The sequence below is a fragment of the Podarcis melisellensis genome, assembly GCF_964234715.1.
Source record: "Podarcis melisellensis genome assembly, chromosome: 7".
Taxonomy (NCBI): domain Eukaryota; kingdom Metazoa; phylum Chordata; class Lepidosauria; order Squamata; family Lacertidae; genus Podarcis; species Podarcis melisellensis.
The window spans coordinates 77,730,487-77,745,590 of NC_138539.1; positions in this window are offsets into that span (position 1 = coordinate 77,730,487).

The following is a 15,104-nucleotide window of genomic DNA, read 5'->3' on the forward strand; positions in this document are numbered from 1 at the left end:
CAACACCAACACTTTGAATTGTGCTCGGAAACGTACTGGGAGCCAATGTAGGTCTTTCAAGACCGGTGTTATGTGGTCTCGGCGGCCGCCCCCAGTCACCAGTCTAGCTGCCGCATTCTGGATTAGCTGTAGTTTCCGAGTCACCTTCAAAGGTAGCCCCACGTAGAGCGCATTGCAGTAGTCCAAGCGGGAGATAACTAGAGCCTGCACCACTCTGGCGAGACAGTCCGTGGGCAGGTAGGGTCTCAGCCTGTGTACCAGGTGGAGTTGGTAGACAGCTGCCCTGGATACAGAATTGACCTGCGCCTCCATGGACAGCTGTGAGTCCAAAATGACTCACAGGCTACGCACCTGGTCCTTCAGGGGCACAGTTACCCTATTCAGGACCAGGGAGTCCTCCACACCAGCCCGCCCCCTGTCCCCCAAAAACAGTACTTCTGTCTTGTCAGGATTCAGCCGCCATCCATCCTCCAACCGCCTCCAGGCACTCACACAGGACCTTCACCGCCTTCACTGGTTCTGATTTGAAAGAGAGGTAGAGCTGGGTATCATCTGCATATTGATGGACACCCAGTCCAAACCCCCTGATGATCTCTCCCAGCGGCTTCATATAGATGTTAAAAAGCATGGGGGAGAGGACGGAACCCTGAGGTACCCCACAAGTGAGGGCCCAAGGGTCTGAACACTCATCCCCCACCACCACTTTCTGAACACGGCCCAGGAGGAAGGAGCGAAACCACTGTATAACAGTGCCCCCAGCTCCCACAACCTGATTGGCCTACAGGAGAATCCCAGAATTAGCCAATCACATGCAGCACTCATCGTCCCTTGGCCGCTGCCACCGCCAGACCCTGCCACTCGCAAGGCACAGGTAAGCAGCCCCCGGAGCTCATCCGGTGCTATGGAGAAGGGATGGGAGAGTCAGGGGGATTCCCCCCCCCAAAAAAAAATATATAGTCCGGTCCCCCACACAGTCTGAGGGACAGTAGACCAGCACCCTGCAGGAAAAGTTTGCTGACCCCTGAGCTAGAATCACAGAGCTGGAAAGGTCCTCAAAAGTCACTTAGTACAATTCCATGCCAATGCAGAAATCTGCTATGTCATAGAGGTGCCAGACAACCTCTGCTTTGCCTGGTCACATGGCAACAGTCTATACTACTCTCTGAGCCTTTTGGTACCTTTTTCTGGTCTGGTTGTGGAGGTAGAGGGTAGCAAATCAAGTGGAACTAATATAAGATCAAGGTAATGACTGTTTTCTTGGAACATCTGTGTCTTTCTCAACACATAGCAACTCTTCGTTTCAAAGACTTCCTTCAGCAATTGCTCCACTTAGCCACTGATCTGAATCTGCCATCTGGAGTTTGCATTTGTTACTCTCAGTGACTTTCAGCACGATATTTTGAGACAGCTCACGATAAAACCGCTTCCTGATGCCCGTCGCCAAACAAACTTTTCCACGGGATGCTCTCCCTGGTGCAAACATGAGATTCTATGGAAACAGCATGCCAACAACCAACTCTTGAGCAAAAGCTGGAGTGCAACAGAAATAACAGCACCACAGTAGGCCTAAAAGTTTTGCCTAAAGGAAAATTCAAAGCTTCAGCACAAGGAACCATCTCTGGGGGGATTCAAGGGGGTTTAAAAGAATGTTCAAAAGAATGGTGAGATTTAATTGGGGAGGGAAAATGCACATCTCAAACCAAACACGGAAACTGAGATACATGCTATATTCTTCTTGTGTAAAGTTTGTTTAAAACACAGAGCACTCAAAGGATAAAATTTACAGCCTGTAATGCTTTGAAAGAGAATATGATGAAAATGATGTATAGATAGTATATTACACCAGTGAAATTAGCTAAAATGTATAAGACAAATGATAAATGTTGGAAATGTAAAGAAAAGGAAGGGACATTTCATCACATCTGGTGGGAATGTAAGAAAGTAAAGAACTTCTGGGAAATTATATATAATGAGATAAAAAAAAGAAGCATTTTTACTTGGTATTATAGGCAAAGACATTAATAGACAAGATGTCAAATAGACAAGATGTTATTAATAGACAAGATGTCAAACTGTTCTTATATGCAACAGCGGCAAGAGTATTGTTAGCCCAGAAATAGAAGCAAGAAGAAATTCCAATGAAAGAAGAATGGCAGATGAAATTAATGGACTATGCAGAATTGGACAAAATGACAGGAAGGACTTGAAACCTGCGGGACCAGAGATTTACAGAAAATTGGAAGAAGTATAGGAATTATTTGAAGAGCAACTGTAATCAACAAATTACGCTAGTAGGACTACAAGAAGTTTTGTAAGGAGAAATATACAAAGTGTTACAAAGTAGAAAAAGATAGAGATATTGGTTATGAGTTTGAAATATAATAGGGAAAATAAGAAATGCATACTAAAAGATTAGATTGGAAAATTTTCAGGCAGTACTGATGGAAGTCTAAAAAATTGAATAAGATGTAAAAGTATGTTTAATTACTGTTGAAAATGATATGTTAAGAAACTAATAAAAATTTATACATAAAAAATAAAACACAGAGCACTCCCTCCTCAAGCTGACTCTGCACACAGAGAAGGCTGGAGAGGTTTCAACAGTTGTGGCCAGTTGGGTGGAGTGCTATTGTCTACCTGGCTTCCCAAGGTGCTGTCGTAACCAAGGGGGAGAATGGTAAATGTAAGGTGGAGGAGTGATCAGTGTGGTGCGACAACGCCAACCTCCCTGCTGCCTTGCCCCTCTCAGTTACTGGCAGTAGCCTCCATGTTGGAAAGCCAGGTGAACAACGGCTCCCTACTGCACTTCACCCTGCCAACCAGTAGGGTTTATTCAGCTCATAGTGGTGAGGAGGAATGGAAGTTCCCCCACAATATGTGCTTTATATACATTATTTACACAATGGGCTAAGTCCGGGATTCTCCTGTAGGCCAATCAGGTTGTGGATTCACTTCCACCCGGAGCTGGATTGGGTGGCTCCTGCGGACCAATCATACTGCTGCATTGTTCTAGGACCAATCAGACTGCTGCATTTTGGATCCTATTCAACTCAGTACATAACATCCCCTTTGACCTGTTTTATTGCAGCGGGGGCAAATGAAGGCTTCTGCTTGTGCCAGTTCAAGTGTACCATGGTGTTTCTTCCATCTGATCTCCTCCCAGCAGTCCTTCCTCCTCTGGTCACTGCTGTAGAAACACAACCTTACTGCCTGTTGGTGTTGCCAGACTTCAAGTCATATTTGCAGACATCTTTGCAACACGGATTTGGTCTGCCAGCGGGCCTGGTGCCTGAAGCCAGTTGCCTGCAAAGCATGGCCTTGGGGTGTTGAGGCATTGTAAATCCCCCCCAAAAAATGAGCATTCCAGGGACATGGCAGGGGTGGAAACAGAGAAGTGAGACTTAGGCTGGATCCTAAGCCCATTCAACTCAGTCATGTGACCCAGTGTAAAAAACACTATTATAAAGGCTTGATTTCCATCTGCCAGGCTTAGGCAGACCAGCAGCAGCCCCATCACAGAAGAAGAAGGAGGAGAAGGAGGAGGAGGAGGAGGAGGAGGAGGAGGAGGAGGAGGAGAAGAAGAAGAAGAAGAAGAAGAAGAAGAAGAAGAAGAAGAAGAAGAAGAAGAAGAAGTTGTTTTATAAATTGTGTGTCTTTGTTTCTCAATATGATCCATTTACATGGTTTTGTATTTATTGTGTTATATTCTACACGGCGACTTTCTCAAGATTCAATCAACGGTGTGTTCAAAAAAAAATTTACATATTATTTGGAAAGACAGGTGAACTAAGGCCAGTGTACTAGAAGAAGCAAAAATCACCAGTGTCAAAGCAATGATTCTTCAACATCAACTTCATTGGACTGGTCATGTTGTGCGGACACCTGATTATCGTCTTCCAAAGCAACTACTCTATTCCAAGCTTAAAAATGGAAAGTGTAATGCTCGTGGTCAACAAAAGAGGTTTAAAGACTCTCTCAAGGCAAATCTAAAAAAAAAAAAAAAATGTAGGATAAACACCGACAACTGGGAAACACTGGCCTGCGAGCGCTTCAATTGGAGAATAGTCTTTACCAAAGGGGTCGTGGGCTTTGAAGACATTCAAACTCAGGATGAAAGGGAGAAACGGGCTAAGAGGAAAGCACATTTGGCAAACCCTCACCTTGATCAACTCCTGCCTGGAAACCTATGTCCCCACTGTGGAAGGACATGTGGATCCAGAATCAACCTCCACAGTCACTTACAGACTCACTGTTAAGACCGTGTTCATGGAAGACAATCTTACTTGACTACAAGTGTTTTCCAAAGAGGAGGAAGAAGAAGAAGAGGAAGACGAAGAAGAAGATTGTGACTGGCTGTTATTTTTATTGATCATATTTTAGTAATTATTTGTTGTAGTTTTAAAGAGTGAATTTCTGTTTATTATTTGCTGGTGTTTTGAGTGTTAGTTTTATTGTGTACCACTATATTCTAATAGATTATTGAATACTACTTTATTTTATATAAGTCATTCCATTTTAAAGCTATGTTTTCGTATGATTTTTTGTATTGGATTGGTTTATTCTAAGATATGTGCTCTTTGTTGTATATTTTGTTGCTGTAAACTGCCTTCTGTATAACAATATTAAAATATTAAAATTAAAAGTGAAATGAAATGTGAAATGAAGTGGTGTAACTCTGTGCAGCTTACCTTTACGCCAGCTTGTTTTGCACCAGCTTCTTGTGCTCCCTCAACATGCAGTTTTGAATATTTAATGCTGTAGAAACAGACCTTCTTTTAAAGCAACGTATAATTGTGTGGGCTCTCAGGCTCCAAGTCCCTTGCACTGAGTTCACAAAGTCGTGGGGAACATTGCTTTTCAGCCAAACAGCCACCTGCAGTGCAAAACTCAGAAATGCCAATTGAAATTAAAGGCCTTTTTAATGTCATCATTTATTCCTTGTGACAAGTGCCTCTTACTGAGTGAACTTTAAGAAAGTTCGGATTTCATGTATCAGCAATGGTTTCCCTCCAAGCTAGATACAAATGGCATTTCACAATTCTTTCAGCATCCTGGACAGCTAATCTGTGAAGGGGAAATGAGACCTGGCTCCAAATATCAATTCACCTATAGTATCCGACAAATGAACTAAGTGTCAAATGTCAGAGTGGCAGCTGAGACAGCGAGAATGAGAGGATTTCAGTGGAAATGTATCTAAAGTGAAACCTTTAAGGCAATATGCAGGAAGGCAACGGAGGAATATCAATGGCTCGCATCTCATATATTCAGGCGATGGATGCTCTCACCAGGGGTGTCCCTAAACATTTGACTTGTAGAAGGTAAGAGTGAATGAGAGGCTTTATTAAATATGTGTGGAAATCCCTTAAGAAATTTTGCTAATCCTATCAAGTCTCTTTTAACTTTCCTCAGAATTCATCTGGGTGTTTAACCTGAGGAGGACCTTCCAAATTCACTCTGAAGCTGACTGCAGCTGAAAGTCAGCATCACACAAAGATGCACAGAATGCCCAGAGGTGGTTGGCTAATTTCATTGGATTTCTTTTGACTTCCATTAAAATCCCTGCAGCTGTTTTGGCTAAAGGTTGAACTGGATTTCACATCATTCATACAATTAGCAATTAGAATGGGAGTGGCAGGGGGCCTTGACCTCTTTGCCCCTGCTCCCCAGTGTGATCCTCATTCAGATCAGGTTTACCAGCTATTTACATTGAGGAATTCTCCCATACACTCCAAATAAAGATTTCCCTCTGGTATAAATAGAAGGTGCAGAGGATACGATCCTGACCAGGACAGCAGATGGGGGCAAAGAAGTCACCCAGATCCAGTTCTCTGTGTCTACAGATTCTCATTCTGCAAGCCATCCATGCAATTTTAATTGCATCAATGGTGTCACATCTAGTTCCACTTTCTAATTCAGGTCCTAGGTGTATCACACATTTAAAGCAATATCATATCAATTTAAACAGTCATGGCTTCCCCAGAAGAATCTTAGGAACCGTGGTAACATAAAGGTTTTTAGAGTTGTTAGGATATCCCTATATTCCCCCAGAGAGCTACAATTTCCAGAGTTCCCTGTGAAGACAGATGGTGGTTAAACCACTTTGAGAACTGACACTTTTAGGTACAGGCACACATACCCCAAGTATCACGTCCTCCTCTCTCTAAAGAAGAGATGAGCAGTTTATTCAAGGCAGAGCTGTTGTCATGCTCTCTAGTAATTGAAATATAGTTGTCAGGTATAATACTGGTGGAGCACCTAAATCAGTGATGGTTCCTGTAGGGCTGCCATACGTCCGGAAAATCCTGGACATCACTGGGATTTCAATCCCTAAAATGGCATCTGGGTGGAATTAGTTATGTCTGTTCTGAATGTCCGGGTAAACCCGAACATAAGCTCGCAAACACATCAAGGCGTCCCACACTTGCTGGAGCGTAAATTATAGATACAAAAATATCCCTTATTTCGGAACCTCCTTGTTTTCCACAAGACAACTATCTAACTTCCACTCTTCTTTTGCCGGTTTTCTTAAAAGTAGCCCAAAAAGAGCAAAAAAAGAGAGCCCCCCCAAAAAAAATTGAGGGGGGGACTTTTTTGTCCGGATTTTCACTTTCTGAAATATGGCAACCCTAGGTTCCTACAGAATTAATGAAATACTTGGTGAAGAAAAGACATAACAACATAAATCAATAGCAAGAATTCGTTTTTGAATGACACATTACAGAAGACATTAGCATGAATTGTGCCCACTCAACTCATGGTAAATGGACTATTTGATAGGGAATTAATTCCCTGACTGGGAAACTCCATTTGGATGATACAATGCAATGGGCAGATATAACTGCATAAACTTATGTAGGTCTGCAGTATCAGCATAGAAAAGGGAGATGGAACAAGTGACTACTACTCATCTTCCATTTTCCTTCCGTGCAACTGGCCTAACAATATCGTCTCTAACAGTGCTGTGCTAATAAGATAAGGAAATATAGTAATATACCTAAGCCTTGAACATTAGCTGTGCTATGGATAAATCAGATTCTAGAGATAATGATTATGGAGCAACATCAATAAATGATTCTTAGCTAGGGTCAAATTAATGATTTGTTCAAGTTGCCAATGCAACTTCCCTCCCCACTTCAATTATCCAGTAATACATATGACCCTGCTGCTGTTTTCCTTCAGGCAGGGTTCAGATCATTTCACAGAGTTCCATAAGTGAAAAGAGTGAGGGCCTTGGATGCTGTTTCTTTAGCTCTTCTTGTGTGTTACTTCTCTGTAGGCCAATTGTGTTTTGACTATGGAGCAGGGATGAGCTTTTAGCCCCAACTCTTGACTTTGCATCAATGTGTTGCATGTGGTTGTGAATGGAGCACGTGAAGGAGAGCAACAGGAGAGGAGCTCTGCTGCCTACATACAGCAACTCCTAGATGGCATTTTGTTCTTGAGCCAGCATGGTGTAGTGGTTAAGAGCAGTGGACTCGTAATCTGGTGAACCGGGTTCACTTCCCTGCTCCTCCACATGCAGCTGCTGGGTGACCTTGGGCCAGTCACACTTCTTTGAAGTCTCTCAGCCCCACTCACCTCACAGAGTGTTTGTTGTGGGGGAGGCAGGGAAAGGAGAATGTTAGCCGCTTTGAGACTCCTTAAGGGGAGGGAAAGGCGGGATATCAAGTCCAAACTCCTCCTCCTCCTCCTCTTCCTCTTCTTCTTCTTCTTCATGAGCTTGAGAAGGTGACGATACAAATTGACCAAGGGAGACTGGAGTGCTGACAGACAGAAGTGGAGAGTGGACATTCTGGATTGGAGGAGGTATTTATTGTTTATTTTCATTTGAACTGGAATGGAGACTAGATAGATCATCTCAGGAGGTTGGGATGGGGGCTGCCTTGGAGACTGAAGAAAAAACACTGGGTTGGGAAGTTTCCAGTTCCACTCCAGCATTTTGCCTTTCAGCCTCCAGGGCAGTCCCCTCTCACTTGCTTTCCCCTGAAACAATCCAGTTGAGAACCAAAAGAATGGGCATAACTTTGGATATGGAAAAGAATGCAGTGATGGAAGGAGAGGAAGTGTGTTTAAGAAAAATGGAGTTTTCCACAGTAACATTTGGATTGAAGACACGGCTATATTGATTCACAAAAGGGCCTTCTGCTTCACCACCTACCTGCCCCAAGAAGACAATGAATAAACATTTGCTTTTTAACTATTTGAATCTTGAATTCAGCCAAGTATGAGCATCTGAACAGAACTGTTAAATCACTTTTGACGCCCCCATATGACACCTACGTCTTGCACTGAATATAGTATTGCCAGCCTAAGCAGGGGAAAGATCTTCTGTAACATACCTGCTTCACAACCCATGGAACTCAAATTCTTTTCATGGGTTAGGGTTGGCACTGTGGAAGAGCAGGGCTCATGTGCCTTTCACAGCTGTGTGATGGACAGAAATGAAGCAAGGCAAGGCTTTTCTCATATGAGAAATGCTTCCCCTGTTGGCATTTTATATGTCAGGTACAGTGGTACCTCAGGTTAAGTACTTAATTTGTTCTGGAGGTCCAAACTTAATCTGAAACTGTTCTTAACCTGAAGCACCACTTTAGCTAATGGGGCCTCCTGCTGCTGCTGCACCGCCAGAGCACAATGTCTGTTCTCATCCTGAAGCAAAGTTCTTAACCTGAAGCACTATTTCTGGGTTAGTGGAGTCTGTAACCTGAAGCGTATGTAACCTGAAGCATATGTAACCCAAGGTACCACTGTATCTTATGATTTGAGTTTGACCCCTGAGTTATTTGGGAGCACTCCACCCCCTCCACCTGCAACACAGGAAAAAAAAATTGCATACGACATAAAGTTTATGTAAATTTTATGCAAACTTTCTTCCCCCTGTTGTGAGTGCAGAAGAGGACTCAGCTCACATACAGTACACTGTGAGCAGAGAGCCCAGTTGGAAAGCCTGCCCCAACCTTCTTATTGAGCATGGATGGTGCTATTTTAGCTACATAAGAATCAACCCTCTTAGAATAAATACATATGATGTTTGCGGGAGATGGGCAAATATGAAGGAATTACTTCCAGATCCTTTGAATGTTTGCTGATAGCAGGCTGTTGCTTTAAGCTGGTTTCTTCTCTCAGAATTCTAATTCTTAAAATACTTTAATATCATGAAAAGTGCTTAGGGCTTTAAAAAGTTTTGTTTATCATTCCCCAGACTTTGCCCTCATCCGGTTTCATAAATATGCCCGAGTCATTCATGTGATGTGCTCAGCTCCTGATCTGGGAGCTCTCTTAATGCTCTGCAAGCATCCTGTTTTCTATTACTGGGATTATTATTTTGCTGTTACAAGCCGTTAATAATACCTTACATTTATACAGAGCCTTGTATCTTGAAAGCATTTTGTAAATTTATATATGCAAATGATAAGGATTTAGGCATACTTTTTATTTGGGGGGGAAATCACTGAGGATTATATTACGCACTCCAGGTGTGAAATTCAATAGCTCGTTCACTATATGCAGAAATAATGGTGCCACAGGTACAACAATATTGGGATCATGGGCCATTGAAACCCGGGTAAATAATATTTGGAATGTGGCTCTATCAGATCACCTTAAAAGGTAAAGGTAAAGGACCCCTCACAGTTAAGTCCAGTCACAGATGACTCTGGGGTTGCGGCACTCATCTTGCTTTACAGGCTGAGAGAGCCGCCGTTCATCTACAGACAGTTTTTACGGGTCATGTGGCCAGCATGATTAAGCCACTTCTGGTGCAACGAAACACCAAAACCAGAGCAGCACAAGGAAACGCCATTTACCTTCCCGCCAGAGCAGTACCTATTTATCTACTTGCACTTTTTCACGTGCTTTCGAACTACTAGGTTGACAGGAGCTGGGACGGAGCAACGGGAGCTCACCCCATCACGGGGATTTGAACCGCCAACCTTCTGATCAGCAAGCCCAAGAGGCTCAGCGGTTTAGACCACAACACCACCCACGTCCCCTTACTAGCTATAGAAGGATAATTAATTAAAGGCACTTCAAAGATAGACACTTTTAGCAAGACTTGGCTTCTCATCTTTTCCTTTATAAATGAGACAGAATATACTTTTATTCCACCCACAACACAAGAATCTCTACTTGAAATTGACAATACTTAAACATACTTAAACATATTGCTTGTATACTGTGTACTGCATATGAAACTTAATAAGAATGTACCACTGGACAAGCTACTGTAGTTATATGTTGTTCTTGTATTTACATGAAAATCAATAAAAATATTGGGATCATGGGCTGTGGTTTACAATGTGCTAGCCCTGATGCTGCTACAATCCCAGAAGACCTGGTCATTCATTAAACACTAGGTTGAATTGTTTGTTAGTGCATGTAATCAGCACTCCATTCTAATGTGGGGCAAAGACAAACTGGCTGGCAGGTGCCATCTTGTGAGCCTGATTTCATAAAATATTCTGATAGCATGTTAATATGTAAAGGTAAAGGGACTCCTGACCATTAGGTCCAGTTGTGGCCGACTCTGGGGTTGCGGCGCTCATCTCGCTTTATTGGCCGAGGGACCCAGCATACAGCTTCCGGGTCATGTGGCCAGCATAACTAAGCCACTTCTGGTGAACCAGAGCAGCACACGGAAATGCCGTTTATCTTCCCACCGGAGCGGTACCTATTTATCTACTTGTACTTTGACGTGCTTTCAAACTGCTAGGTTGGCAGGAGCAGGGACCGAGCAATGGGAGCTCACCCCATTGCGGGGATTCAAACTGCCGACCTTCTGATTGGCAAGCCCTAGGCTCTGTGGTTTAACCCACAGCGCCACCTGTGTCCCTATGTTAATATGTAGGTGGCCACTTACCACGTTGTCTTAGGGCTAGCTTACCGTATATATATATTTCAAGCATCCAATAGCCCCTCCTCCAGCTGAAGCCCTCAGAGGAGCATCCACTATTAAAACAACGGGGAAATGAACCAACAACTTTCAGTGGTTTCCTTTTTAAAAAAAGCTCAACAATTTTCGGGATGTCCTGGTTTTTACTTTTTGAAATATGGCAACCCTACATATCAGAAAACAGTGTACTGCTATACATGCCTGCTCAGATGTAAGTTTAAAGGGACTTGTATATCTTTTGCATGTTCTTGAAACTAATTCATTTTTAACAAGACCCATACTGAATGGGATTAGGAGGATTTTGTCCATGTGTGTAATCGCATGTGTTTTACTGTCACACTTAATGCTTGTTTTAAAAAGCACCAGCATAAAGACAAGCAATCATATTGTGTACTGCTAACCTGACTTGGCACCTACAAAGGTGACTGGGTGGAACCCAGACTTAATTAGAGATGGCCTATTGATTTCAATTGGCCTGCTTTAAATCTGGATCAATTCACTGTTGGATTTAAAAATGAAATGTTTCAGCTGAATATGAAACCCTTTGATAGGTTTACTAAATTTTGTTAAGAATTTGTTTAAAAATTCCATTTTGACATTTGTAAACTGCTTTGAGGGTGTGTGTGTTTTTAACAATCAAGCAGTGTATTAATTTTATGCAATAAATTAATCAAAACAAATTGGCAGTTAAATAACAACAATTATATGGACACAAAAAGAGACAGGTTTCATATATTCTGACATAATCAACAGTGATGGGTTGTATTCAACGTTGGGCATACTCAGAATAGACTTATGGGCATGACTAATTAAGGTCCATTGATTTAAATTGGCCTATTCTGAATAGGACTTACTTGGACCCAAGTTAATATTTGGTACATTTAGGAAGAGCTGCCCAAGCTAAAAAAAAAAGTTGATATAGTTAATAAAGAAGAAAATATGGAGCAGGAGAAATAGGTGACAGCACTAAGGTACAGGAACTATTATAGAGTAAATCTGAGAAGTTGAAAATTAGCAATACTGTACAATATATTAAAGGGTAATTAGAAATTAAGGAAAGGGAACAGAATATGTGACATCATAAAATAAGCTGAATGATATGATGAACCAGTCACTTAACAGATCATTGTACTGAGGTCGTAACTGTTGATATATATCTTGCAGTTTCATAATCAATCAATATGATTGACTCCTTTGAGAGTGGTTATTACAGCTGCATCTCTGCATCAAAAGTGATTGAATGATCCAATCATACCCAATTATACATTTAAGCCAATTTCATGGCAAGATCATTTACACACTGTAAGAGGCTACAGGGAAGGGCAGCCAACTAGGGTTGCCATATTTTGAAGAGCAAGAAAGAGGACACATTTGCCAGCTTCTACTTTTAACTATGGGTCACTATGACAACTCTACCCATGAAAAAGAGGACATGCCCTGGAAAAAGAGGACATATGGCAACTCTAGGCTCACAGGAACCTTTCATTATTTCATTTATTTATTCCTTGCTGCAGTGCATACAGTTTGGGAATTCTGGAGCTAAAAAACCCCTTATGCCCCCCACACCGGCAATTTCGGAGCAGTCTCATTACTGCCTTAGTAATATGCCTTCTTCTGTCGTCCTTTCATTACCTGAGTCCTAGTGAACCAATGAAAATCTAACTGTTACAAATACCGGGGGGAGGGGGGAGCCTTAGTCTTTCAATTACAATGGTACTAAAAATAGCATCCTAGTTCCAGGCAAATCAAAGTTCTTTGTTTTCCTTTCCAGTGTGCACTTCATGATAATCACACTACTTGTTATAAACAGTAAACTGAGCCAGCTAGTCAATTAGCCGAGCACTCTATTAATCTTTTCATAGAAAGAAACATTAAATTCAATTAAAATCCCTCCACTTAAAAATGGTAATGAGCACCCTGATCCACAGATACTTTGTTTAAGAAGGGGGATATGGATTTAAGCCAATTTCATTCGCTTGAAGTTTAGGTATCTGAGGGTTCATGTGACATAACTTGATACAATCCAAGTTATGCTAGTTAGTCCACTGCATATTTATGCAAAATAATCTATTATTAATCATCTATTTGGTATCATAAGTCAATGCGAAAACAGGGTCATTACAAAAATAAATTCATTTCTATTCTTATATGATGGCATTGTGTGTTCCAGTAGCTAATAAATAGCATCAATTTAGTAGATCAAACAGATTCATATCTTGGATCAATTAAATCACTTATTATTTTCTGTTTCCATTGATGCCATTTGCTGCTTTCTTGTGACAGGAGGAATTAGGGGTTTTTAGTCACAGGTCCAAACTGTATTTAAAACCAGTAATAAATTTATTATAACAGGTTTAAGAAAGAAAGACTGCTGTATTCTGTTAAATAAAGCTGCCATTTTAGGGTTCAAAGGCAAGTTATAACCCACTGAGATGCAGCCCCTAAAACCTGAGTCTTTGTGCCATTTGATATCTCTGCTGCAGGTGGACAAAATCTGAACAGGGCACAGAGCACTTCCGGCAATGAATAGGGCTGTGGAAAACATTGTTTTTGGTCTTAAAAGATGGTCCAGGTTGCAGGCAGGCCCTCAACACAGCTCCACCCCAGCGTGGGTAGAATGAGGCTTTCCATGCTGTCATGTCACCATGATCACCCCAGGCCTCCTTGGCCAACCACTTTGAGTGGGGTGATCATGGGGGGTTATATAAGCGGCAGCGCGTTGTGTGCTGTGCATCTGCTTCGCACTGCCGAACACCCGCCCACCTGCCCTTTTATTTTAGGTGTCCTCTGGCCTTGCTTTGGACTTTGGTTGGTCACCTGTCTTGGGACGGGGGACAGGTAGGAATTTTTCCATTTGGCAGATTGGCATGTGCTAGTACCGGGGGCTAACCGACAGGTGAGGTCTGAGTCCAGTCTGAGGTCGAGGGTGCAGTATGGAGGCAGTCCATCAAATTAGAAGCTGGGTCCAAGGCAAGGAGTCGGGTGAGGTCAGGAGCTCCGGCAGAAAAGCAGGACAGGGTGCAGGCTTGGGACTTGGGGCTGGCAGGCTTTTATCTGCCCCGAGGCATAGGGCGGCCCCGGTCCACAGGTGACTCGCCTCTCCTGGCCTGGAGGTGAGCACTCCTCCTGTGGGGACTTAGTTCCCTCTGCCTCTCTGCCCTGAGCCTCTGCAGCTCAGGAGAGGCTGGAGGGTTGCCAGACCCAGAGGCAACCTCACCTTCCCCTGACGGGGCTGAGAGTGGAGCACCTGCAGGCAATGAGTCCTCCATCCCCTCAGGAGCCAGAGCAGACTCAGCTGGTGCCTGCACCTGAGGATCCAGCACAGGTGAGGACCCTTCAGGCTCAAGACCCAGCCCCGGCTCAGCTGGTTCTGGAGGCGGGGAATCCTGTGCAGGCTGGGATTCCTCAGGTTCAGCCTCTGAATCCGATTCCCAGGCCATCACAAGCATTGGCCACTGGGTTTTCGCCTACCTCTTAGCAATTGTCACAACTTTGTAAGGTTTGGCACTTAGACATTGTGGGGGAGGGGAGGTCATTGCCTGCCCTTCCATGTCCAAGGGTATTCTGTTAAAGGAATCTGGGGCCTGAATCCTGTCTGAAGTCTTGAGGGGCTAGGGCCATGCCTGGCCTCTGGGAACACCGAGGAGAGCTGCAGGTGGGTTCCCCCCATGTGGCTACCTCTTTTAGTGGTTTACCCTTTCATGACTCCCTGCAAGGTAGGCAGGAGTCAGATATAGTCTGTTGCCAATGCCTAAGCCAATACCACTCACAATAAAGTTGTGGCCTAAATTTTGCCCATTAACCCTAAACCAAAATTCTGTGTCAGTGTGAATTTATTTCTTATGGAGGGCTGGCTTGGGGCCTTGACACACAATTCGCTTAGAGCAGGGTAGAGAACATGTGGCTCTTCAGAAGTTATTAGACCCCTCCTACCATAAACACCAGGACGTGGGTGGTGCTGTGGGTTAAACCACAGAGCCTAGGACTTGCCAATCAAAAGGTCGGCGGTTCGAATCCCCGCGACTAAGTGAGCTCCCATTGTTCAGTCCCTGCTCCTGCCAACCTAGCAGTTCAAAAGCACATCAAAGTGTAAGTAGATAAATTAGCACCGCTCCGCCGGGAAGGTAAACAGCATTTCCGTGCGCTGCTCTGGTTTGCCAGAAGTGGCTTAGTCATGCTGGCCACATGACCCGGAAGCTGTATGCCGGCTCCC